This window comes from Biomphalaria glabrata, chromosome 1 (genome assembly GCF_947242115.1).
Source record: "Biomphalaria glabrata chromosome 1, xgBioGlab47.1, whole genome shotgun sequence".
Classification (NCBI taxonomy): domain Eukaryota; kingdom Metazoa; phylum Mollusca; class Gastropoda; family Planorbidae; genus Biomphalaria; species Biomphalaria glabrata.
In genome coordinates, this window is record NC_074711.1 from 58,397,990 (window position 1) to 58,425,127 (window position 27,138).

The following is a 27,138-nucleotide window of genomic DNA, read 5'->3' on the forward strand; positions in this document are numbered from 1 at the left end:
ATTGTGTAACACAAACATATAACAAATAATAAACGCTTTCGGTTCCACTCAAAATATAAACTTTCAACATGAAGCGTGTTTGCCACATCAACACTCATTATTATTTACTGACACCAAAAATGCTAATAGTTAAAAACAACAACAAAGAAATAAAATCTAAAAAATGCAGCCATCTTTTTATCTCGGAGTTTCAAACAATTAGTGATAGCCTCGGGATCACAGTCAACTGTGGCTAACATTTTAAACACTGCGCACAATTTCTTTTTGTGTGACTTTTCTCCGGTTCAAGATTCAAACCAAGTTAATTTTGTATTTAATATTGAGTTTTTTTTTAGTTTTGGTTTTATTAGTGATAAGGTTACTAGTTATGTGGCATAATATGTAGGTCGCAGCTGGGGCTGCGTAGTTACGGGAAATACTGTATTCCTCATTGGTCTTCGAACTTATTATTTTTATTATGTTAGAAAAGAACGAGTATTCATTCTCTGGCGCTGCCAGGGACGAGTTTTGTTAAAGGGAAACAAAATTCATCGTAGTCCCTCTATCAGCTTCCACCGAGGAATTTTCTGGTGATGTGGCAGGTCTGCAGAAGTACCGCCCTCTGACAGGCAACGAGAATGTTCCTAGGAATGCCAAGGGCCTTGAAGGTATCTGTTGTTATTGTCCCCTCGGTTTATATAACAGTGGGGTATATTGTTGTTTTAGACAATTTCCATAAACTCTTAATCTCCAAGCCAAGGTTCCCATATTTTCGTGTTTTTCAATCTCAGTTTTTCTTAAATTTTAATATTTCAAGTATGTAATAGTCTACACCAGTGATGCCCAACCTAATTCGACATGTGGGCCATTAAATTTCCAACACTCGTATCGCGGGCCACATGACCGAAAAATTACAAAAAACGAAATGAAATCGATCTGAAACTATTTGATAAGAAACTTACAAATAATTAAAGAGACATTGGAAGATTATCTTTTTTTTACGCATCGGAAAATGGCTTCATCTCTCTACTTAAAATGTGAACAACTTTGTAGCTAGTTTTACCACCAACTCATTTTCTTGTCTCTTTTTTTAATGTTCCCTTAGAATTAGATCATTTAAGCTCTAGGCGTAGTTTAGCAAGCTTTTATTCGCGGTTCAAACCATGAATGCCGCCATATTTGTTTGCTTATGAGTTATAAATAGTGTTCAAACAGCCACAAAGGCTTTATACATTAAATATATTGGCTTATTATCATGTTCCACAAAAACGGTAAAGATCCGTTCACTTTCCCTGCTTGATTCTACATTCAGAGTTATCCGTTCACTTTCCCTGCTTGATTCTACATTCAGAGTTATTCGTTCACTTTCCCTGCTTGATTCTACATTCAGAGTTATCCGTTCACTTTCCCTGCTTGATTCTACATTCAGAGTTATCCGTTCACTTTCCCTGCTTGATTCTACATTCAGAGTCCCATTTCAGATACGTACAAGTGTTAAACATTTATAGTGGGGGCCCTAACGTAGGAAGAGTTGCATGTTTCAGCCTTTTTATATGAAGGGGGGATTTTCTACAGTAGTGCTGAAGTTTCGGCGGGCCGGATAGAACAGCATGTGGCCCGCGGGCCGTATTTTGGGCATCTCTGGTCTACACTTATTCATCCCCGTTTCAACTGCATAGGAACAACCAACTTTTTTTTTCTTTCCACCCAAATACTTTGATAAGTGCAATAATTGATTACCAGATTACGGTAATAAGCGCAATGCTTGATTGCCAGATTACGATAATAAGTGCAATAATTGATTAGGTCAATAGTATTTATATTTCTTTTTTTTTTCCATTTCTATTTCTATTTATATATTAATATTTAAAAACATAAATACCAGGTGTAGACTTAAAAAGCAATGCAAACTATAAAGTAGTACAACTTCCATAGTGTAGCGCTCTATTTACATGACATAATTATAAGGTATATAACTAACACTAGTCCAGTAACATTTGTGGTCTTCTAAGGCAATCTAGCGAATGAGAGGAAGTTGATATGATATACATTAGTACTCAACTGTGTGTTTGCTCTAGCATAAATAATGATAATTTGTAGAGTCTTTAAAATATGATAGCGGTCTCCATATTCCCACACATACAGTGGTCAAGAGAACTTTCTCATAAGGTCCAGTAGAGTCACGAGATCCATTCACTCTGTCTCTCTTCCATCCAATTGACCGTTCTTACTTCCCCCTAATACTGCGCGTGCAGCGAACGTGAAGACAGACAGGCTGAGCGGAAGAAATCGTTGGCAAAAGTTAGTGGAATTTGACCTTGGGATTATAGACAGCCCAGTCGTTCTCATGGCCACTCGGTGGTTAATAAATTATTTTATATTGTAGATGGATAAATCCTAGATCTAAACCTAAATATATCTAGACGGAGTATGTCCTACAAACTTTTTGTAAAATTGTTTTTAACAAAATATGAAATCTAAGTAAAAAACAAACCAATACTAATAGCATTTAATAAGATAGATCAAGAGTCTTTTTCTTTTGTTCGAGAGAGAGAGAGAGAGAGAGAGAGAGAAAGAGAGCGGGCCTTGAAATTTTATTGTAACAGATATATTCATTCACGAGCTAAAAATGTAAAAGGTGGCCTGTTTATGAAAAGGAGTGTTCCGGCTATAATGAACATTACATTTATCTATTGTAGTGTTAGTAGTGACGATTAGTACTTCCATTTGGTGTATCGCACATTGTTAGTCCTCAATATATGTACGAATAAAGAGATAATAAAGGCTAAATTTTGATATTGTTTATATCATTAATATTATCGATTGATAGTACAGACAGTGGAAGCTGAAAGTGATTCTCAAACTTAAATCAATATTCTTTTCCCATTTCCATAACTTTAATAAAGTAATAGGCCTACTTAATAATATATGATACACTTTAGTTTTAGATACATATTACTACACATATAAAATATATCAAACTAAATTGCTTTCCCTCTATTTCCAAAACATTGTGTTTAAAAGAAACATGATTAAAATTTAATAGTTGGAAAAGAAAGACAACTATGTTGGCTTTGCGCCAACTAGACGCTGACAAACAGAATAAGTGAATAGTAAAAAACTATAACATTCGTAAAAAAAAAAACGTCTATGTCAATACATCCTAAAACGTCACAGTTATTCATTAGTGTAATTTAAAATCACACGTAAACCGCCAAGCATCATTTTTTCGACTGCTGCTACAGTACACATCAATATATATCTTGACTTTGTCAATCTTGACTTTTCATGGTCATTCTTTACATTCTCATAGTCAAACATGAAGGTGTAATGCTACTCCTGACTTTGGCAAGGTCAATCTTGACTTATTTTTAAGGTCAGTCGTGTCTTTTTTAACGGTCAATCTTCACGTTGTAACGGTCAATCTTCACATTGTAACGGTCAATCTTTACGTTGTAAAGGTCAATATTCACATAGTAACGGTCAATCTTCACGTTGTAACGGTCAATCTTCACGTTGTAACGGTCAATCTTTACGTTGTAACGGTCAATCTTCACATTGTAACGATCAATCTTCACGTTGTAACGGTCAATCTTCACGTTGCAACGGTCAATCTTCACGTTGTAACGGTCAATCTTCACATTGTAACGGTCAATCTTCACATGGTCTTGTTTTTTCTAGTGTCAGTCACGATTTTATTTTCAAGTACATCCTCATTACAATTCCTCTTTTTAGCTTGCAAATTCAAGGGAAATTGAAAAAACCTGGACATGGATCTCTAACGATTTTCCTAAAAATGTGTCAGTTGATGTATATCTTTGGGAAAAGAATTACAAGCTAATTAGCCAAACTGGGAAAACTCAAGTTTGATCCCTATAATTTTTTGAACTATTATCTCCTATATTTAAATTTGATCTTGACAATCTTTATCTTAAACAGTCACGTCAGCGGATTTCTTTCTCATGTGGGTTATTCATTGAAGAGTTTTATAAAAAAAAAAAAACACTTTAAGAACATTTTGCTCAACTTGTTCCAATTCTGGACCTGAGGCTATCATTGAAATTGTATACATGCGACTGGGTGTTTACATTTGCTTAACCTGGATTTTGTTCTTGGTGATTGAGGAATTGTTTCGGGGTAATTTTTTGTTCATTCATTAGTTATTAAGAGTGAAATAATTGTTCTTACGAAAGTTCATCAGAATCTTAAAAGAGGAATTGCTTAAAAAAAAACCTTTGTTGTTGTTTTTTTTTTAACTCACTTGCCACATATTAAAAAAAAAAAACTAAATGAACATGCATCTGTGCCCCCCCCCCCTTTTTTTTTTTCCTTTTTTGTATCCTACAAGGAAAGGTTTTGAAAAAGTGCTTTAAGCTTTTTTTTTTTTAGCGAAGTCCTGAAGCCTGCAATTTCCTGTATTCTCAGCTGCAGAGATGAATTTTTACTAGTGCCTATAACGCACAATTCCTCTTAATAAAATGAGCGCAGGTCAAGTAGAGCTATATAAAGAAAGGAAAGGAGTAACCTATACAGAGAGACGTCTGTAAGCTCGTATAAAGCTCGTATAAAGCAAAACGTCTTGTGACAATTCGCTTTGGACTAATTTGACAACGTGACGTAAGATAATACAAGACTATTGTAATGTTTTCAGAAATACAAGTAGAATCGTGTTGGCGGAGACTATTGTAATGTTTTCAGAAAATATAAGTAGAATCGTGTTGGCGGAGACTATTGTAATGTCTTCAGAAATACAAGCAGAATCGTGTTGGCGGAGACTATTGCAATGTTTTCAGAAATACAAGTAGAATCGTGTTGGCAGAGACTATTGCAATGTCTTCAGAAAATACAAGTAGAATCGTGTAGGCGGAGACTATTGCAATGTCTTCAGAAAATACAAGTAGAATCGTGTAGGCGGAGACAATTGCAATGTTTTCAGAAATACAAGTAGAATCGTGTTGGCGGAGACTATTGTAATGTTTTCAGAAAATACAAGTAGAATCGTGTTGGCGGAGACTATTGCAATGTCTTCAGAAAATACAAGTAGAATCGTGTTGGCGGAGACTATTGTAATGTCTTCAGAAATACAAGCAGAATCGTGTTGGCGGAGACTATTGCAATGTCTTCAGAAAATACAAGTAGAATCGTGTAGGCGGAGACTATTGTAATGTCTTCAGAAAATACAAGTAGAATCGTGTTGGCGGAGACTATTGCAATGTCTTCAGAAAATACAAGTAGAATCGTGTTGGCGGAGACTATTGTAATGTCTTCAGAAATACAAGCAGAATCGTGTTGGCGGAGACTATTGCAATGTCTTCAGAAAATACAAGTAGAATCGTGTAGGCGGAGACTATTGTAATGTCTTCAGAAAATACAAGTAGAATCGTGTTGGCGGAGACTATTGCAATGTCTTCAGAAAATACAAGTAGAATCGTGTTGGCGGAGACTATTGCAATGTCTTCAGAAAATACAAGTAGAATCGTGTAGGCGGAGACTATTGCAATGTCTTCAGAAAATACAAGTAGAATCGTGTAGGCGGAGACAATTGCAATATTTTCAGAAATACAAGTAGAATCGTGTTGGCGGAGACTATTGTAATGTTTTCAGAAAATACAAGTAGAATCGTGTTGGCGGAGACTATTGCAATGTCTTCAGAAAATACAAGTAGAATCGTGTTGGCGGAGACTATTGTAATGTCTTCAGAAATACAAGCAGAATCGTGTTGGCGGAGACTATTGCAATGTCTTCAGAAAATACAAGTAGAATCGTGTAGGCGGAGACTATTGTAATGTCTTCAGAAAATACAAGTAGAATCGTGTTGGCGGAGACTATTGCAATGTCTTCAGAAAATACAAGTAGAATCGTGTTGGCGGAGACTATTGTAATGTCTTCAGAAATACAAGCAGAATCGTGTTGGCGGAGACTATTGCAATGTCTTCAGAAAATACAAGTAGAATCGTGTAGGCGGAGACTATTGTAATGTCTTCAGAAAATACAAGTAGAATCGTGTTGGCGGAGACTATTGCAATGTCTTCAGAAAATACAAGTAGAATCGTGTTGGCGGAGACTATTGCAATGTCTTCAGAAAATACAAGTAGAATCGTGTAGGCGGAGACTATTGTAATGTCTTCTGTAGTCGATTTATTTGTTGACGTTTTTCGTGTCAGAGGTAAATAAAACATAAATCCAAGCTGAAAAGGATGCTCTGTATTTCATAACAAAAATGTTAATAATGTCGTTTTTACTTGGTAGAATTTCAAGAATAATGGATACATGACCACTATTTAAAAACAAAATAATTTGGTCACTTAAAAAAAGACCGTCTTGGCGATACGACTGTCGGAGAGGGGGCGCCCCATACTGCTAGTATAATCATTATTAATTATGATAATCCTTCTGTCGATCCCTCTTCAATATACATTAAGACATAGAAAGATTCATTATTATTGTTTTCATAATCAGAGGTGTAAGAAAACCTATTTTTGAGAGTTTTTCTAAAAAAAAAAATACGACAGCGATTTTTTTTTGTTTAATATATTTTGAATAAGATTGGGAGTAATGTCATTTCTAACAGCCAATCACAGACTTGGCCAGGAATCTGTTTCTCTTAAACTACAAAGGAGCCACAAAGTTCAGTTCATGCCCTGGCATCCAATAGATTGGCTCGACACTGTCCAAGGAGGGGTGACACATACAGGAGAGGGTTACAGACGTAATCTCTTCAGACAGTTCTTCTGTGCTTTTTAATTATCAGGTTTGTCGGCGTCTGGGATAACTAGATTGTACCAATATGTTTGAGGTCAACAAAGAAATGAACTGCTAGTAAGTCAGAAGCGTGTACCAATATGTTTGAGGTCATCATTAAATTGAAATGCTAGTAAATCAGAAGCGTGTATCAATTTGCTTGAGGTAATAAAGAAATTAAGTACTACCAAAATAGGAATTTAACAGCATGCTGTTTTAACATCGCATGAAGTGTTTGTTTGTAAAATCTAAGATCTATCTATCTATCTATCTATCTATCTATCTATCTATCTATCTATCTATCTATCTATCTATCTATCTATCTATCTATCTATCTATCTGTCTATCTATCTGTCTATCTATCTATCTATCTATCTATCTATCTATCTATCTATCTAATCTATCTAATCTATCTATCTATCTATCTATCTATCTATCTATCTATCTATCTATCTATCTATCTATCTATCTATCTATCTGTCTATCTATCTATCATCGTGGCTATACATATTCTTTACCGATTTAACCTTAAAATCTGTAAAGTTCTACTTTACTATTAAACTTTTAACCCAATTGAATCATTGGTCTCTTTAATGCCTTTATTTCTTCTGCTCTAAACTATGTTTCCTTTATTTAAGTTTTTGTTGTGCTCCATCGCAACCTTGTTTTCATTAAAACCCCGTACATGATTTTTATTATTATGGTTTAGTGCAGGGGTCTCAAACTCATATCAGCATGTGGGCCACAGTGGAAAGTAACAATCAGTCAGCGGGCCACACCACGAAAAGAGAATGTCTTTTCATTAAATTTTACAAACACTATTGTCACTGCAGTTCAATGCTAAAATAAAGCTTTTATATAATTATTAATTACATTTATTGAAGTTTATACATGCACAGGCAGTTTAGTTTACTAAAATAAGTTGACGTTGTCTCTGTCACTAATAAAAAAAAGCAGAAACTGTAGTTCCCCCCCCCCCCCCCCGAGAAAAAAAAACTATAATTACTAAGCCTACTGCAGATTGCTCGTCACTCATGTTTCTGTCCACTCAGCAGAGAGCGTTTGGCAGAGACCAGACCATCGACGTTAGGCCTGAAGTCGCGTGTTGTGGCCAGCCGTAAGGTTGCTCTCAGATGCTCATCAGTCAGTCTTGATCGTAATGCTGTTTTGTTGATCTTCATTCTGGAGAAAAACTGTGCGCAAAATAAATTTGGTAACTTTTCTCTGGGATGAAACTGGTAGAAATCTGGAACGCCAACATCAGCCTATTTTTGCTTCAGAACAGTGTCACACTGCAGGTCCAGTAGATCCATCTGGACTTCCACTGGAACGTTTTTCACGTCAACTGCGAACGGAGTGGCAACAAGGAAAAACTGTGGTTCGAGAGCAGTGAATTGCTGAAAGCGGTGTTCAAAATCTTCCAGCAGTCTACGTAGTCTTTCAGGCGCTGTGGTTCAACCGTTATGCTCTGTAGAAAAGAGAAATGAGCCAGGTTTCCATTTACAAGCTGAGTGGCCCACAAAGTCAGCTTGCATCTGAATGAATCAAACATCACGGTAATCAGCTGCATTGTGCCCTGTAGTGGGAGTTGATTGCATTGAGATGTTGAGTGATGTTAATAAGAAAAGAAAGATCCGACAAAAACATTAGGTCACTGAGCTGAGGTATGTCTCTGTCTTTCATTGCCATGAGCAATGCTATTTCCCGTCTCAGTTCAAAAAATCTCTGCAGCACTTTTCCACGACTCAATCATCTGACTTTCGTATGATACAGAAACTCTCCGTATACCGTTTTTAAATCAGCTAGAAATGACACAAACTGTCTGTGGTTGAGACCCCGTGCACGTATGAAGTTCACCGTCTTCACGACAACATCCATCACGTTCTTCATTTGTAGACTTTTGCCACAGAGTGCTTCTTGGTGCAGAATGCAGTGTATGGCTGCAAAAGGTCCCGCCAACAACAACACCAACCTTTCATGGCTAGTAAGTCCAATAGCTCTTCAACAATGTTCAAGTTTTCGTCGACCCAACAAATAAATACGGCACAGTATGCGGTGTCTGTTACACCAGTAGACTCGTCCAGTGCAATGGAATATGCTACAAAGTCTTTTGCAGCGGCACTCAGTTGCTGTTGAACATTTGTCGCTGACTCAGTGATCCTGCTTGCCACTGTGTTCGCAGACAAACTTATGCCTTCGAAGAGTTTCTTTTTCTCGGGGCAGATAATTTCACACGCCTGTAGCATACACTCTTTTACAAACTGGCCTTCATTGAATGGTCGTGATGCCTTTGCTATCATCTCACTAACAACAAAGCTTGCTTTCACAGAATCTTGACACATGTACCCCATCCCTCCCAATCTCCCTCTCTTTCTCCTGTTTCGCTAACGGTCGGAACAGTGGTATAATGGTGGCCGGATTCTAGCCGCTAGCGGCCAGCGGTAAGAATCAGGCCACCGTTCACTCAGCTGAAAGCCTAAGCGGTTGGTGGGCGACAGTTACACCTCATTTACTGATTTGTGCAGTTGTAAATCATTTCACGGCTTATATGTGGTCATTGTAAATTTTATTTAATTATTTTAAATTCGCGGACGTTGTCGCGGGCCACACAAAATAGTTTCGCGGGCCACATGTGGCCCGCGGGCCACGAGTTTGAGACCCCTAGTTTAGTGTTTGATGAATGCCCAGCCTCAGATGGAAACTAACAACATTATTATGATGATTTTGTGCAACTGCAGATATACAACGTTTTCGTAGTGGCGAGGAGATAGGGTTCTAACAGATGCTACGCTTATCTATGGATCAATCTTAAATTAAATGTAAAAATTCCTATTCTTACGTTTGAGCTCCATTATACAAAAATTTTAGAAATATATCATTTCAAAATTAAAGTAAATATTATTTGGTTTCCTTTTGAAAACTTTTTATTTTTCTTGTTGACTGAATTGATTTGTGAAAACATTTTGTTAGTGTCAAACGTTTTCCTGCAAAGATTATCTTGAAATTTAAAAAAAATTAACCTTATTTTGAAAAACATTCATGTTTAAACCCGATATCAATCAATACTATATGAATGTCCTCAGTTGGATATTGGACATTCTATGCAGATCATGGCTAAACTGAACAAAGGCCTGAACGCAATGCATCGTGTAGGCAGTCATGCGAGGGGAGAATGAAAGGATCATTCCATTGGTCAGATCAGAGAGAGTTCATGTCCCTGACGTTTAACATTGATTCACAGTGTATGACGGGTTGGGCTAATCTGACTTTATAGTTCAGTTAACTTAAACTTAGACTTGGGTTTAAAAAACTGGAAGTGTGACAGTGATCATGAGTGATGTAGATTTTGGAATGAATGCTGTAAAGAACGAATCGGATAAATACAGAACAGAACTCTGCAATTTTTCAGCGTGTAATGTCATAGAAAAAAATAAAGTTTCCCTTTGAGACTTTGCGAGCTCTTGGGCAGATTATGTTAAGGTCATCTGTTTCTATAGTCAACGGTTGACGAGGAGGGTGTCATGTGGCCAGCACAACGACCAACCGCCTTTAATTTTCCCAATTAAAGTCATATACCCATTAGAGTTGGGTGGACTTGAATTTCGAAATTCAAAATCCCAGCCTTCACCGAGATTCGCACTGAGGACCTCAGGTTCGGAAGCCGAGTGCTTAATTACTCAGCCACCGCGTCATGCTATGTTACATTTGATCTCTGGCCAACTATTAAACAACATTTCCAATCAAGACTTTTTTTTTACACTCTCTGTCTCATTCAATTTTTATACATGTTATTTCTAGGATAATTATTTATCATACCTAGCAAAAAAATAAATCAATAATAAAAAAAAAAAATTCATATTACAGTCTTATTGGTGACGTTTGGTCACTTTAAGTGACTATGCTGAAAAGCACGAGAACAACCCTTAAGATTTAGAGAGAGGAAGTGAAATGAGGTTGTCGTTATTTGAGCTCGGGAAAGAGAGCGGAAGTGTGTATCCCACATTATTCAGTAATTAACTTAATTATCGTGACAGTGGGTGTTTGGTGCTGTTAGAGAGCGGACATGTGTAGTATACAGTAGTGAGTTGGACTTGGCGCAATGTAGTCATTGAAGAATTAGATATAGAGTCTTGATATAGCATCTACTATATCTAGACTAAAACTCGAAAGAATTTACACGTTTAATCTTATAATTACTAGACCTAGGCCGATGTTATGATCATGAAAAGTAGGCCTTTTGTTACCGGGTAATGGTGTACTATGCTGTTCGTATCCGATTCATTTCTTAATGTGATACTATTGTTTACATAATAAATAAATCTGCACCCCTAAGCTGCCAGAAGATAAGTTATTGCCTTAATAATTAAAATTTAAAAATTTTGTTCACATTATTAATGCATTAGATCTGGGCTCTATTTAGTCTTATTTAGACTGTCCAAGTGTAGGCCCCTATAATGAGGATATGTCAAAACTGTTTGCTATAAGAGTAGATTGTTATTTTTGAAACTTATAACTGAAACGAAGTTCGTATCAAAAATTCTTTTTTAAAAACAACATTTGAATCAAACCATTCAATCAGTTAGATAATAAATGGAGAATATATTTTATAATGATCCAGTGACACTTTCACCATTGTGACCTTACATGCAATTTTTTTTTATACTAATGCGCAAATCTTTGAAACTAGCTTGAGTTATTAATGAAGAAGTCCATGACCTTTTAAAAAAAGTTACCTCCCCTGACGTTTTTCATTGAAAAGTGGTGTAATTTTTAAAAAAATCTGCATGCATATATAATTTTAAAAATTAGATGGTTCACTTTTGGAAAAGAAAAAAGTAACCCTTTCTTCAGAATTTTGAATGATCTAAAATATCATTATGTCCGATTTTCATTTTCTCTTCTAGTTTCTGAGATCTAAACGGGACGGACAGATGGACGACGGACGGACAGTCAGGCCATACAAAACTAATAGCGTCATTTCCCCTTTCGAGGGCCGCTAATAAAAAAATTAACCAGTGGGAATTAATCCATTTTGTTTGATATAGAAAAGGGAAATAATTATTATATAACTATGTAAGCTTTGTTTTTTAAAAAGTATTATCAATTTATTTTGATTGTTAACAATTAGTTTGATTATTTTATCTTGGTTACTTCTTTCAAACGACTACTCAATATGTCCACACTTCAAGAAACGAAACTGGTATGACGTCACCCTGATGCCAGTCACATGACCACAAGAGTTTCTTAATCTCTAGAACTCTCCCTTCACCTTAATCTCATTTTGAGCATTGAACAGGCCCAGGAAATTTTTGACCAGCTCACGTGCAGATGCAGGCCAGAATCAAAGGGGAGTCTTCAACTGTTTACACTTGTCTTCAACTGTTTACAACTGTCTTCAACTGTCTTCAACTGTTTACAACTGTCTTCAACTGTTTACAACTGTCTTCAACTGTTTACAACTGTCTTCAACTGTTTACAACTGTCTTGCACTGTCTTCAGCTGTTTACAACTGTCTTCAACTGTTTACAACTGTCTTCCACTGTCTTCAACTGTTTACAACTATCTTCCACTGTCTTCAACTGTTTACAACTGTCTTCCACTGTCTTCAACTGTTTACAACTATCTTCCACTGTCTTCAACTGTTTACAACTGTCTTCAACTGTTTACAACTCTCTTCCACTGTCTTCAACTGTTTACAAGTGTCTTCAACTGTTTACAACTGTCTTGCACTGTCTTCAACTGTTTACAACTGTCTTTCACTGTCTTCAACTGTTTACAACTGTCTTCAACTGTTTACAACTGTCTTCCACTGTCTTCAACTGTTTACAACTGTCTTCCACTGTCTTCAACTGTTTACAACTGTCTTCAACTGTTTACAACTGTCTTCAACTGTTTACAACTGTCTTCAACTGTTTACAACTGTCTTTCACTGTCTTCAACTGTTTACAACTGTCTTCAACTGTTTACAACTGTCTTTCACTGTCTTCAACTGTTTACAACTATCTTCAACTGTTTACAACTGTCTTCAACTGTTTACAGCTGTCTTCAACTGTTTACAACTGTCTTCAACTGTTTACATCTGTCTTCAACTGTTTACATCTGTCTTCAATTGTTTACAACTGTCTTCAACTGTTTACAACTGTCTTCAACTGTTTACAACTGTTTACAACTGTCTTCAACTGTTTACAACTGTATTCCACTGTCTTCAACTGTTTACAACTGTCTTCCACTGTCTTCAACTGTTTACAACTGTCTTCAACTGTTTACAACTGTCTTTCACTGTCTTCAACTGTTTACAGGTGTCTTCAACTGTTTACAACTGTCTTCCACTGTCTTCAACTGTTTACAACTGTCTTCAACTGTCATCAACTGTTTACAACTGTCTTCAACTGTTTACAACTGTCTTCCACTGTCTTCAACTGTTTACAACTGTCTTCAACTGTTTACAACTGTCTTCAACTGTCTTCAACTGTTTACAACTGTCTTCCACTGTCTTCAACTGTTTACAACTGTCTTCAACTGTTTACAACTGTCTTTCACTGTCTTCAACTGTTTACAACTGTCTTTCACTGTCTTCAACTGTTTACAACTGTCTTCAACTGTTTACAACTGTCTTCAACTGTTTACAACTGTCTTCCACTGTCTTCAACTGTTTACAACTGTCTTCAACTGTTTACAACTGTCTTCCGCTGTCATCAACTGTTTACAACTGTCTTCAACTGTTTACAACTGTCTTCAACTGTTTACAACTGTCTTCCACTGTCTTCAACTGTTTACAACTGTCTTCAACTGTTTACAACTGTCTTCAACTGTTTACAACTGTCTTCAACTGTTTACAACTGTCTTCAACTGTTTACAACTGTCTTTCACTGTCTTCAACTGTTTACAACTATCTTCAACTGTTTACAACTGTCTTCAACTGTTTACAGCTGTCTTCAACTGTTTACAACTGTCTTCAACTGTTTACATCTGTCTTCAACTGTTTACATCTGTCTTCAACTGTTTACAACTGTCTTCAACTGTTTACAACTGTCTTCAACTGTTTTCAACTGTTTTCAACTGTTTACAAGTGTCTTTCACTGTCTTCAACTGTTTACAACTGTATTCCACTGTCTTCAACTGTTTACAACTGTCTTCCACTGTCTTCAACTGTTTACAACTGTCTTCCACTGTCTTCAACTGTTTACAACTGTCTTCCACTGTCTTCAACTGTTTACAACTGTCTTCCACTGTCTTCAACTGTTTACAACTGTCTTCAACTGTTTACAACTGTCTTTCACTGTCTTCAACTGTTTACAACTGTCTTCAACTGTTTACAACTGTCTTCCACTGTCTTCAACTGTTTACAACTGTCTTCCACTGTCTTCAACTGTTTACAACTGTCTTCAACTGTTTACAACTGTCTTCAACTGTTTACAACTGTATTCAACTGTTTACAACTGTCTTTCACTGTCTTCAACTGTTTACAACTGTCTTCAACTGTTTAAAACTGTCTTCAACTGTTTACAACTGTCTTCCACTGTCTTCAACTGTTTACAACTGTCTTCAACTGTTTACAACTTTCTTCCACTGTCATCAACTGTTTACAACTGTCTTCAACTGTTTACAACTGTCTTCAACTGTTTACAACTGTCTTCCACTGTCTTCAACTGTTTACAACTGTCTTCAACTGTTTACAACTGTCTTTCACTGTCTTCAACTGTTTACAACTGTCTTCAACTGTTTACAACTGTCTTCAACTGTTTACAACTGTCTTCAACTGTTTACAACTGTCTTCCACTGTCATCAACTGTTTACAACTGTCTTCCACTGTCATCAACTGTTTACAACTGTCTTCCACTGTCATCAACTGTTTACAACTGTCTTCAACTGTTTACAACTGTCTTCCACTGTCTTCAACTGTTTACAACTGTCTTCAACTGTTTACAACTGTCTTCCACTGTCTTCAACTGTTTACAACTGTCTTCCACTGTCTTCAACTGTTTACAACTGTCTTCAACTGTTTACAACTGTCTTTATGTCTTCAACTGTTTACAACTGTCTTTCACTGTCTTCAACTGTTTACAACTGTCTTCAACTGTTTACAACTGTCTTCAACTGTTTACAACTGTCTTCCACTGTCTTCAACTGTTTACAACTGTCTTCAACTGTTTACAACTGTCTTCCGCTGTCATCAACTGTTTACAACTGTCTTCAACTGTTTACAACTGTCTTCAACTGTTTACAACTGTCTTCCACTGTCTTCAACTGTTTACAACTGTCTTCAACTGTTTACAACTGTCTTCAACTGTTTACAACTGTCTTCAACTGTTTACAATTGTCTTCAACTGTTTACAACTGTCTTTCACTGTCTTCAACTGTTTACAACTATCTTCAACTGTTTACAACTGTCTTAAACTGTTTACAGCTGTCTTCAACTGTTTACAACTGTCTTCAACTGTTTACATCTGTTTTCAACTGTTTACATCTGTCTTCAACTGTTTACAACTGTCTTCAACTGTTTACAACTGTCTTCAACTGTTTTCAACTGTTTTCAACTGTTTACAAGTGTCTTTCACTGTCTTCAACTGTTTACAACTGTATTCCACTGTCTTCAACTGTTTACAACTGTCTTCCACTGTCTTCAACTGTTTACAACTGTCTTCCACTGTCTTCAGTTGTTTACAACTGTCTTCCACTGTCTTCAACTGTTTACAACTGTCTTCCACTGTCTTCAACTGTTTACAACTGTCTTCAACTGTTTACAACTGTCTTTCACTGTCTTCAACTGTTTACAACTGTCTTCAACTGTTTACAACTGTCTTCCACTGTCTTCAACTGTTTACAACTGTCTTCCACTGTCTTCAACTGTTTACAACTGTCTTCAACTGTTTACAACTGTCTTCAACTGTTTACAACTGTATTCAACTGTTTACAACTGTCTTTCACTGTCTTCAACTGTTTACAACTGTCTTCAACTGTTTAAAACTGTCTTCAACTGTTTACAACTGTCTTCCACTGTCTTCAACTGTTTACAACTGTCTTCAACTGTTTACAACTGTCTTCCACTGTCATCAACTGTTTACAACTGTCTTCAACTGTTTACAACTGTCTTCAACTGTTTACAACTGTCTTCCACTGTCTTCAACTGTTTACAACTGTCTTCAACTGTTTACAACTGTCTTTCACTGTCTTCAACTGTTTACAACTGTCTTCAACTGTTTACAACTGTCTTCAACTGTTTACAACTGTCTTCAACTGTTTACAACTGTCTTCCACTGTCATCAACTGTTTACAACTGTCTTCCACTGTCATCAACTGTTTACAACTGTCTTCAACTGTTTTACCTTTCACGAGGTGGTAGGAGACGTTAAGATAAAGAAAAGAGAGAGAGAAAGAGTGAATCTGAGAGAGAGAATGAGTGAGGGAAAATCTAATAGAAATAGAGAGAAACAGAGAAACAGAGAAGGAGAGAAACAGAGAGAAGGAGAGAAACAGTGAGAGAAACATATATATAGAGAGAAACAGAGAGAGAGAAACTTAGAAAAAGAGAGAAACAGAGAGAGAGAGATAAACATAGAGAAAGAGAGGGAGAGAAAAAAAAACAGAGAGAGAGAGAGAGAGTGAGAGAGAGAGAGAGAGACAAAGAGAGATTTCTTGTTAACATCAGCAAAAGTTTTGTCTGGACACTGGACTGCGTAAGTGGGGAACTAGAGAAATACTTTTGAAACAAAAGTCTGAGTGTCTTTAACATCGACTGCAAACCTTTTAATTCTATCAATGATAGAAATGTCATTACAAACGTAGTTTTTTATATGTCTTTAGGGAAAACATAAAACAAACAAAACACACAAAAACAACATAGTACTCATAGACCAATATAATAATCAAACTTTATAACTATACATTTTACTACAACTATAGAATTTTACGAACCATAGGTCCTAGCAAGTCATAGGTATATACAAAATCATAGACAATTAATCACAGACCTATTTAACCATAGACATATTGAACCATATACTTATTAAACTATAGACCTATAAAACCATTGACTTATCAAACCATAGACCTATCAAACCATAAACCTAGTTTATCAAAGACCTCGTTAACCATAGACCCTAAAAGACCTATTTGATCGCAAATCTAGTTAGAAACAGACCAATACAACATGACCTATTCAAGCGTACACCCATACAACCATAGACCTACACAGACCAGTAAGGGGTCTATTTTCTAGTGCTGCTGATGAATTATGTCAATACATTTACGGTCTGAACGTTACGAATCCCCTAACCCTAACCCTAAACATGTTATTTCATTAAAGATGTTTGCATGTCTGCAATTATTATTTTTGTAAATGTTTCTTCTGGAGTTGTGGGGGGGGGGGGAAGGGGAGGGCACGATCATATTTTAAACCCTGGGCTCTCTGTAACGTGATGTTTTAGTGTAGACTGTTAGTTTCTAGACTTTTAGTTCTCACTAAGGTGTGAGAGGGGTGATTTACAATGCCAGGGAAGTCTCTAGCTTATTGATTCTTTGGGATGATTGGCACGCCACTAGGACATTGATTTGTGTCACCACAGTTAGTTACAGGGGCCTAAGACGTGATGTGGTCTAGTACAAAACTAGGTAAGTATACCGAACACAAGTGAAATAGAGTTTCTTTTCAACCAGAAAGATAAAATAAAGACAGTTGCTTCAAGTCATGGGATGTTTTCAAAGAAGTAATGAATACTATTTCTTTGAATAAAAGTAAAGACATAACAAGCAAAGTATAAAAAAAAACAAAGCGTATCTAAAGGGGAAGTACTCCGCCCTTAAACAATAATTGTCAATAATGTACTAGATATTTCCCTTATTCAATATTAAACAAAATAAGTAATTACCAATAATTAATTGACTAATTGGGTATTTTGTTTATTGAGTTATTTTTTGTTAGGTACAATAAATAATTGTTTAAAGTTTTAACTTGATCTTGATCAAAATATGCGTTAGGGAGAATTAGCATTAATAATTATTTTATGGGACTAAACCCAACAAATTAAGCCCTATCTGTGAATACTGAAGGATTAATTTCCATTGTTGATATCAAACAAAATAATTAATCACCAGTAATTGATTGACTAATTGGTTACTTTTTTTATATTTATTCATTCATGTCTGTCTATGCCAATGAATAATTGTGCAAAGTTTCAACTTGGTCCCAAAATGCTTGTGGGAGAAATAACGTGTATAAACTTTTTGCTAGACAGACGGACAGACAGACAGAGTGGGTTGTAATAAGCTTTGTAAAAATGCCTTCTCTTCGAAGTTAGATACTTAAAGTTCGACAATTACGCTAGGCAGTGCATATATCCCGTTTAGATGACGACAATGCGCCAAAAACTATTTTTTTTGCAATATGAAAGTTGATAGGTGCTCCCTAACAAAGGTACTTCCCAAAAATCCTTAGGCACCATATTGCTTGAACTGACATAGAAGACAGCACATGGATGCAAGCTGATTCCGAACTAGGTAGGTAGAGATTTCTTGAAAATTAACATCTTTTACAGAATATAAGAAGCGCCCAGCATGCTATTCCTAGAAATCCGTAACTTGTAGACATGTTTCGCAAGCGCAGAGGCGGTGCAATGCGTTAGAACCGCCCAAGGTCACGTGGTCCGAGGGGTCTCGCGCAGAGACATGGAGAGTACTAAATAGCAATGTAGACAAGCTTCAGTCTTTCAATAACAAATGCTTACGACACAGAATGGATGATAAATGGCGAAAAAAAAATCTCTTACTACAGCCTGTGGGAAACAGCCCAGCAAACAGCTAAAGAGCAAGAAATGAAAAGTCGCCAACGGGACTGGACTGACCGGACAATGCGTAAGAAAAAGGAAAAATGTTTGTAACCAGGAACAGAATTGAAACCTACAAAGTCAACAGAACATAAAGCACATACATGACAGGATGGACTAAAATAAGAGGGACATTGCGACGCTATGTGTCAGTTCAAGTCAAACTAAGGCAAGTAATTCAAAGTAATGAAAGTATGCGCTAAGCAAACCTTTATCAAAATTTTTTACTAAACTTGAATGCGCTAAGCAAATAAAAAAATATATTATAAGACTTCTATAAGCTAAGAAAATTATTATCACAATGTTTCACTAGACTTCTATGGGTTAATCAAAGTTTTATCAGAATGTTTCACTAAACTTCTACATGCTACGCTACGCAAACTTTTAAAAGCCTGTCACACTACACTTCTATGTGCTAAGTTAAGTTCTATCAGAATGTTTCACTAGCCAATACAAAACCCAAAAGAAAAATCTTACTCTGGAATAAATGTAACCTAACACAACTACACCAAGCTGCATTAAACTTTCAACAAACATTCTTATTAGAAAAAGACATTAACCAACCAGTCGATGACCTCTGGAATTTCATTAAAAACCATCTTAAAAGCATTATAGAAAATCATATATCAACTAGATACACATTAAACAAAATAAATAAATGCTGGTTTAATAATAGACTAAAGAAGCTTTGTAAACAGAAGGAAAACCTATATAGAAAATTTAAAGAAACTAATGCAGAAAGAGTTTACAAAAAGTATATAAAAATTAAACACTTAACCCAAAAAGTAAGCAGACAGCTGCAGAGTGAATACATAAACAATGTAATATCTAAAGATAACAACAAAAACCTATGGTCATACATTAAGTCTAAGAAAATGGAAACAACAGGCGTAGCGCCATTAAAAGATGAACATAACATAATACATAATGATAATGAAACTAAAGCAAACATTCTAAACAAATACTTTGCATCAGCATTCTCAGCCCCAGGAGACAAAGACATATTACTGAATTTGAACCAAGTAGACAACATAGAAGATATAGTAGTACAAGAAAATGGAATTCAAAAACTATTAGCCAACACCAAACCAAAGAAAGCTTCTGGACCTGATGGTATTCCAGCTAGATTACTCAAAGAACTAAGTAATGAGCTAGCCCCAGTGTTCAAAATACTCTTACAGGCTTCACTTAACCAGGGCAGAGTACCAAAGGACTGGAAAGAAGCTAATGTCACATCCCCCTATTTAAAAAAGGAGAAAAATCTGACCCAGGAAACTACAGACCAGTATCACTTACCAGCATCACATGTAAAATCCTAGAACACATAATATGTAGCAACATCATAAACCACTTAGACAAACATAATGTCCTCACACCATACCAACATGGCTTTAGGAAATATAGATCATGTGAAACACAACTAATAGGACTAATTGATGATTTTTCAAAAGGTTTAGATAATAGTGAACAAATAGATGCTATCTTACTAGATTTTTCTAAGGCTTTTGACAAAGTTCACCACCATAGTTTGCTTAAAAAATTAAAATATTTCGGCATTAATGGTCCACTGCATCAGTGGATTAAAGACTTTCTGATAGGGAGAGAACAAACTGTAATAATAAATGGTTCTAAATCAACACCGATAACAGTAAACTCAGGTGTACCTCAAGGAACAGTCTTGGGTCCACTACTATTTTAATTTACATAAATGATTTACCAAATTGCATTACTTCAGGAACAAAAGTCAGATTATTTGCAGACGATTGCTTAATATATAGAACAATAAAAACAACACAAGACACAGATATTTTACAAAGAGAATTAGATGAATTACAGAAATGGGAATCAAATTGGAGCATGTCTTTCCACCCAGAAAAATGTCAGTTGTTAAGAGTAACAAAAAACTAAAACAAATTAATTCCACTTATCTTATTCATGGCAAACCAGTAACACAGACTAAAAACGCAAAATACCTAGGTGTTATAATAAATGAAAAACTGTCATGGAATCCACATATTGATGAAACTACAAAAAATCAAATAAAGCATTAGGATTTATTAAAAGAAATTTCTATAAATCAAATAAGAACATAAAACTAAAATGTTATTTAACCTTGGTTAGGCCAATAATAGAATATGCATCCTCTGTTTGGGACCCCTCAACTCAAGAAAACATTAAGAAACTAGAACAGACACAAAATAGAGCAGTGCGATTCATGACAAACGAATATTCACATTTGACTATAGTAACACCTTTAGTAAAATCACTAAATTTAGAAAGCCTTCAGGACAGAAGGCTCAAAAGTAAAGTAGCAATAATACATAAAACACTGAACCATAATCTTCAAATACAAAAACAAAATTTAATAAAATACTCTGAAAGACACAAAGATAAAGGCACATTCCTCGTCCCATATGCTAGGACAAATTTGTACAAATACTCCTTCTTCCCTAGTGCTATTAGAGCATGGAATGGGTTGCCTGAGCTAGCCAGGAAAACCAGTGACTTGGCAGAATTTAAGTCATTGGTTAATATGCATGACTAAATGCATGACGCGTAGGACGTAATCATCTTCTTTTTTGAAGTAACGTCTGTATTATATAAGATAAGATAAGATAGTCCAATATGTGCTAACATTTAAACTATTTAATAGAGGCAAAACACTTCAACTATTTCATAGCGGTGAAACATGGTACTTATAATGTAGCAGTAAAACATTCAAAACATATAATAGCCTTAGAATACCGAAACTATATTGTTACGAATCTCACTATCCAGGCTCTCTGCAAACTGCACCATACATCACCAACTTAAAGAACTTGACAACTCAGGGCTCCAAAGTAACGTAACACTTTAATAGTTGAATAAATAACAGCCAATACTGTACAATTGGCAACACGTACACTGTACAAATATCTCTCCGATAACACCGTTCCGCCGTATCAACTCTTGCACTGGCCTCTCCGTCTCGTTCCGGGCTTGCACTGGGTTCAACAGTTCAGGACTGACTTCACACACTAGGCTCGTTGTGTCGGACTCGATCACAGACCAAGATCAAGACGCCGTTCGCCTCAACTGTACTTGATAGTACTCCGCACTGAACCGTCGTAATGCTCCGTACAGAACCACACCGCTGAACTGTGCTGTAGTCAACCGGACTGTAGTCAACCGGACTGTAGTGAACCGGGCTATGAACCCCTGCCGTGGACCGTCTTGACTGCGAGACCTCCGCTCTTATATAGGGTCCCTACTGGCCTTCTCGAACCGGACAGAACGCCGCTCGACGTTTCTAGGTGGTCAGATGACTACAACTCTCGTGACGCTCCTGAGCTCTGTTCACGACGGCGATCCTTCCCGAACTGTCCTGTTGACACTCAACTCGGCTGACAGTCATAACTCGTCACGGTTGACCGCTCGTCTAACGCTGGCCTGGGGCGATTTGCGTCGGCTGACTACACACACCACTACCCCCATCTGTGCCACCACCAGGTTTATAACAATATTATAGCGGTGAATGATTCAAATCATAAAATTCAGACAATATTATCATTTTTAGGTTATCGTTGTACAGAGTTCCATTTATTACGCAGAAAAAAAAGAGAAAAACAAAATATTTAAAAAAATATGAGTATGAGTATTTAGTAGTTGTATCAATTAGTTCGGATCAGTCATGAAACTAAATTAGTAATAGAACTAGATTAACAATAATAAATTTGTGCGATTAGAAATATTTTTTACCAACTATTTTTGTTTAGCACTAATTTCCTGCTTTGAGCTTTCTCACTACGTTATGATCCTATCACTTGTCTGGACCGGTAGAGAAAGGGATGGGGGAGAAAGAAGTGGGTATCTGTGTAACTGTTATTGTGATCGCTTTTTAAATGCATTTATTACAACTAAAAAAAAAAGTTAAACGACCTTAATTCGAACTCGATGGATCAAGCCTCATGAAAGCCAACACACTAACCACTGTGCAAGGGGAGTGAGAACATTGTTATAGTTATCGCTTGTTAGTTTCAAACTTTCAAGCTTTCTCTCTAAAAAGTATAGATTCAACATACCCTATACCATCACATCAGTCAAGTACAATTTCTTTCCTTTGTTCAATACCAAACAAAATAATTAATTACCAATAGTTAATTAACTAATAGCTATTTATTCTAATTGATTCATTTTTTTTATCAAGTAAAAGAAACAATTGTGCAAACTTTCAGCTTGGCCCAGCACGTGTTCTTAGTGTCAATGACTTGAAACTTATTTAATGTAGAATTATGTGCATCTCCATGGAAATACTATCGGCCGCTGAAGACACGAGGTGACTGATGAGCACAAACAAGACTCTATTAACTCTATTTCTCTTTATATCTATTTCTCTTTATGTCTGTTTTCTATTTATGTCTATTTTCTCTTTATGTCTGTTTTCTCTTTATGTCTGTTTCTCTTTATATCTATTTCTCTTTATGTCTATTTCTCTTTATATCTATTTCTCTTTATGTCAATTTCTCTCTATTAATCAACCGATGGTGTAATCTCCGCTGTTGGACCAGCATTCTTTCTTGATATTCTGGTATAGACAGTTACTGACCAGCAAGAGTGGAGAGATTGGTTTTGAGGATCGACACAGCACCCCATGCAATGTAAATTTGGCAATGATGATGAATAGTTACCGTAAAAAAAAGAGAGAGAAAAACGGATGGTTTTGAGAAGCCTAAACCTTAGAGTTTGACAGTGTGTTTCTATAGTGGAATAAATAATCTTCTATGTGAATGATGGCCATCCTTTGTTCGTCCAGAGGGCCAACTAAATTCCTGGCACGCCATTGACGTGACGTCTCACCTCCTCATCTCCTTCCTCCAAAATAAAAAGTCACCGAGTTGGGTGAAACAAAACATTGATGCCTTCACAATGCACAATAAGTAGAAGGTGAATGATCAGCGCGTCAAGGACCGAATATTGGTCATCGCAGGCCAAGATATCTAAGTACATCTCGTGGATGTAGTGGCTTAAGAATAGTAAAGATTCAGCTGTGTAATATTAAGCAAAGTTATGCAACATGCTGGACACCTTTTTTACTTGGTTTCTTAAAATATATCGGTCAATCTCAACAATATTATCCATTGTCCGCAACAAATGACGTTGATTACTTTTGATCACATAAATGATGATGCACATAGTTGGTAAGCAAACATCATTTCATCCATTCACAAAGCTTATTTTAACTTGTCTTGTTAAAAGTTTGTAAATGTTATTTCGCCCACACCCAATCTCGTATCCAGCTGAAATTTTGCATAATTATTTATTTTACCTGACAACACAAGAATCAAAAATAAAAAAAAAAAACCAATTAGTTAACTAACTATTGCTAACTAATTATTTTGTTTGGTATCTCAAACAAAGGAAAGAATTTGTACTGATTAAAATGTTGGTATAAGCTAAATTAGTCCCCGTTAAAGGTCGTCGTCTGAGTCTTACTTAGCACAACATGAAAAATAGGATGAGACTATAGAAACTACACAATCTTCCGAGTTCATAGACTCTCCACTAGCTGAGTGGCTACCGTGTTGGCTTGAGATGCCTAAGAAGGCTTGATCTAAAAAAAAGCAGAAAATCGAATGTGGTGTTATGTGCATGTCCTAAAAACAATGAATATTATTTCAAATCAAAATCTTTACGAACTGAAGAGTCACAAGGCGGAGAAAAAAGTAATAAATCTTGATTTCGTTACGGAAAATAAAAAGTTCGTGTTTTTCAAAGTGAATATTTATTACTATATGTTCAGCCAATTTCCATGAGTTGTGCTATAGATCTGTGCACTTCACAAATTAATTCTTTGTGTGTGTGCGTGTGTGTGTGTGTTTATTGTTTTGGGGTGAGCGTGTTCCCTTAGGGTGTTAACAAATTTGTTTAAGATTCAATAGAGTCTAGGAGATTGAACCAGGCGAGCCACTTTCTGTGATGACTTAAAGTTAGACAGAATTTTGTTGCTTGCAATTTTGAATAAAACTCTCAATGGAATTTTCGTGTTACAGTTACCGACATTTTTGAAGGGACACAACATTAAATTTATTAACGGCACATTTTCGTCTGTACGATCAAACGTAATGTTTCCTAAGTATATATTTTTTTTAAATTCTGATCTTCTGAATAAAATTGCTGATCGTAATTTGCTTAGCAGCCATAGCTAAATAGAATAAATAAATATATATTCATACAAAACCTTTTAAACCAGGAATAACTCTCTTGCAATGGAGTTATAAATATATTGAAAATTTTCCAAACTTAAAAGAAAGCAAAGGAAACCCTTCTCTTTTTAAGATTTTTTCGGAAGAGAGCATACTACTCTATACTTACAAATGTCTTTTATTATTATCATTGCTATTTTAGAAACTAATCTAAAGGAACAAAATATTATCTGTTAAAGTGGCTTCTATTCAGTTCTCGGCACCTGCACACGGTAAAACGCAATGTGCCGATAAATATTTTAATAAATTGTCGTTGAGATAGCATAATTGAGATCGTTTAAACCAATCTGAGTTATAGGTCTTTAAATTCTTGAGAGATTTATACACAATTATGTATATATTACTAGATAAACATATACATGTATATTCCTTTTATTGTTTAGAAAGAAAAGAAGTTTGAAATGTATTTAAGACTTGAGTTCCATTTAAATCTCAGGGACTAGGACAAATAATGGGCAACAGTGAATTAATAAAAAAAATGTTTGTTCTCTGGCCACGTATGAAAAACACTGAATCTCCGCATCTCTCAGGAGTTGAATTAATCATCAAACTTCTCTTCTATCGCAGTAAGACATCAGGAATTGTTGCCTGTCTAACAGGTCATTTAGCCCCACCCCGGAGACCAGACTGTCAAACTTGAGACAGTTTTTTTTTCCAGGATGTGTGTGAGTGTGTGTCCTAGTCAACCAGTGTGGTGGGTGGGGTGGGGTAGATAGGGCAGGGGAAGCAGTCGTGAAATGAGAATAGATTTATTTGATGTTTTGAGACTTCAGACTAAAGCAGGAAAGAAGTAGTCTAGAAAATCAGAAACAACCACACGCCCACACAGACACTAGTTAACGAGATTTACTTTATTATAGGAGTGTTAGTTAAAGAGGGAGGGGGACAAGAGGGAATAGAGGCTATGCTAAAGGCGAAAACCCAGCCCTTATCAACTCCAGCCCTCAAATGTTCTTGAACATTGTAGTGCTTTAATAGCTTTGCAACTTTCTACATTCATCACTATATTTATCACTACATTTACCACTACATTAACCAATAAATTTATCACTACAGTTATCAGTACAGTTATCACTACATTTATCACTACAGTTATCACTACAGTTATCACTACAGTTATCACTCCAGTTATCACTACAGTTATCACTCCAGTTATCACTACAGTTATCACTACAGTTATCACTACAGTTATCACTACATTTACATCTGCACTGTGGGAAACGTAAGTGAGCTTAACACAAAGTTATTTAAACTAAAGTTTGTAATTTGTGCAACCAGAAAGTTGTATGATCTAGATCATAATTTAAACAAAATTACAAAGAGAGTGTATGTTATCACACAAACTCAGAGGTGGTCCCCATCGGATCGGACTAATTGCAAGGAATATTCAAGACATGATTTTGTTTTGATTGTCCAAAGTAATAATATTTCAAAGATTCATTTGGCATTATTAAAATGTTTTGTAAAATGTTTACATGTTTCGGATGTTCCTTTAAGTTGAAGATAATTTACTTCCTAGTCAAAACCTCACTCTAGACGACGGGGGATGGCAGCGAGCAGGGTATGAACCCGGGACCATCAAGAAGTCCGAACGACAGTCCAGTGCTCACGACCAGGGAGCCATCCTACTAGTTCTAATAGCTAGATTTAGATCTAAACTAGATTTTTTAGAATAGATCTAGATTAGGATTGGAAGAAAAGTCATATTAGATTCTACTGTCTTACAAACATAGTATCCGAAATAACTTTATAGATAATGAAACATAAGTCAGTATAGAAATTTTCACTTAGCGTTTTAATACTATTAATTTTTTTTAAAATCCGTAACAACGTATTTATTGATCATGAGTTGTTTTTTTTAAATTTAATCAATAAAATAAAACGAAATATAAATTAGAAGAGCAAAACCAAACATTAGGTGTCATTGATTTGTTTTTCTCAAAAACATCCGGAACAAACTATTATAGATAGTTAAATCTATTGCGATGTTTTGGAAAGGAAATTAAAGGTTAAAATAGAAATTCTACTAAAATTAAAAGATAAAGATTTATATTTGCTTATAAATGATAAGAATGCATTTTGTATACAGATGTCACGTTCATTTTTTATTTAAATTGACTTTTAAGCTAGCGACTTTCATGCCTCTGCCTTATAAAATTAGTTCCCTCACTAATCAGATTTTATGTATTTTTTTGTCGGGATAAAAGTCGCTTACTTCTGTGAGTTTTGTCTGTCGGTCCCTCTGTCCGTCACGTTTAGTTCGAAAACAAAAGACTAAAAGTTACTGAATATCGTGTGCGAGGCCTCAACCAATCGGAGGCCCAACGCGGCTGCTTAGTTTACCTATGCCTAAG

At 35.9% G+C, this 27,138-nt stretch overlaps 1 protein-coding gene across 6 annotated transcripts in view; it reads right to left on the reverse strand.

Moving 5' to 3' along the window:
- The window catches only part of LOC106051400 (corticotropin-releasing factor receptor 2-like), a 249,220-nt gene that overhangs the window by 20,651 nt on the left and 201,431 nt on the right, over positions 1-27,138 (reverse strand). The window lies entirely within an intron of this gene.